The 1,723-nt window shown below is 56.7% G+C and overlaps 1 protein-coding gene across 1 annotated transcript in view; it reads right to left on the reverse strand.

The window, feature by feature from the left end:
• The window catches only part of PNOC (prepronociceptin), an 8,189-nt gene that overhangs the window by 6,041 nt on the left and 425 nt on the right, over nt 1-1,723 (reverse strand). The gene's annotated exons all lie outside the window — the stretch shown is intronic.

The raw sequence follows: 1,723 nt of genomic DNA on the forward strand, positions 1-1,723 counted from the left end.
CCCCCCCCCCCCCCATTTTTTCACCATTTTAAACAATATTTTTTCCTCCGGGAAAACCCAGCCTGGGCCTTCTTTCCCAAAGGATGCTCCGGTCGTGCCCGGGGATGTCACGGGCACCCCAAAAAGCTCCTCCCGGGTACAAATCTTCCTTTTCCTCCCCAAAAAACGACCCCCCATCCATGCCGGAGGGATGTGCCAGGACACGGCCGCTCCATCCCCGCTGCCCCAGGGGTGAATCCATGGAGTTTTCCACGCGGTTGAATCACCCTCATTAATTTGGGGAGGAATAAAAACAATAAAAAAATGAGGTTTCTGTGGATTTTTGTGGTTTTTTGCGGGTTTTTTTTTGGTTTTTTTTTCTGGAAATCCAGCCTGCGGTTGAGATAACGGCGGGGTTTATCCATCAGGAAAAGCGGCTTTTATGGATTGCTCCGGCTGGGATGAGGTGGGAGACGCTGCCTGCTCCATTCTGGGAGCAGCGGGAACGGGAATGAGGCGAGGAGAGGAGGTGGAAGGGGCAGCAGGTGCTGCCTGCAATGGGATTTTCTCCGCTCCATTTGAGGCGATTCGGGCCGGGAGCTCGCGGGCAGCTCCCAGCGCCTCTTCCCATGCGATTATCCCGGCTGTGGGATCGCCATCCTCCTGCCCCAAACACCTCCTCCAAGGATGCTCCGGCATTCCCGGTTTGGGATCGGCCCCGCCACGTGAGGGGCACATCCCGCAGCATTCCCGCTTCCCACTGCCGGGGTAAAACCAGCACGAATCCCCCTTTTCCCCCCCCCCCCCCCCCTTCCTGGAGCCAAGGCCTGATCCAGAGGGTGACACAGAGGCGGCCGGGAAGGATCCATGGAAGGAGGGAAAGCTTTTCCCAGGTGGAAAACAAAAAAAGCAAATTATCATCCAGGAGTGTCCCCCGCTAAATCCCTGCCCTGCTCCTCCAAATCCTGGCTTTGTGCCGGCGGCTTTTGGGGGCATTTCAGGGAGGAAAAGAGGGATTTGGGAATGCTGGGGAGGAGAAGGAGGAGGGAGGGGGGGGTTGGCTACAGATGCCCGGTGCTCGGTAGGAAAAATCAGCGCTGCCTTTCCGCGGTGCCCCTCAATCAGGTAATTGGCCATAATTGGCCCAAATGAGGCGCCGCGGTGTGACTGGAAACACAGATGGGAGCCGGGAAAGGCTGCTCGGAGGGGAAAAAACCATCAGGAATAACATTTTTCCCCCCGGCATTCCCGTCTTCTCAGCCGCTCCTTCCTGCTTTTTTTTTTTTGTTTGTTTTTGGGGTGGGGGGAATCTGAACCGAACAAAGCCACAACAAAAAGAATCCCCCGCTCGTCCCGGTTTTTGTGTGATTTTAGGGCTGGCTCGCAAGGCAGGAGCATCCCGGGGAGGTCCCGAGCCGAAGGGAAAGGAGTGGGAATACGGGCTGGGCAAAATCGCGGCGTGGCAGCTCCCCTAAAAAAATTCCCTAAAGCCCAGAAATTCCCTCTATCCCGGAGGAATCCAGCAGCACCCCGCGGCTCCGGGCAGGCCACGCCGCCTCTTGTTGCATCCCCGCTGGATTTTGGGGCTGGAGAGCGAAACTTTTCCTGCGGTGGGATAGCGGGGCCGGCTCCATCCCTCGGGAAGGAGATTTCGTTTCACCCTCAGCAGGGAGCGGATTCAGGGATTCATCCCCGAAGCGAAACCTCCTGGATGAGGAGGGGAGAGATAAAAAAAAAAAAAAAA

The sequence above is a fragment of the Corvus kubaryi genome, unplaced genomic scaffold (assembly GCF_017639235.1).
Source record: "Corvus kubaryi isolate FWS band 111438036 unplaced genomic scaffold, C.kubaryi_AGA036_p1.0 36379, whole genome shotgun sequence".
NCBI classification, from domain to species: Eukaryota; Metazoa; Chordata; class Aves; order Passeriformes; family Corvidae; genus Corvus; species Corvus kubaryi.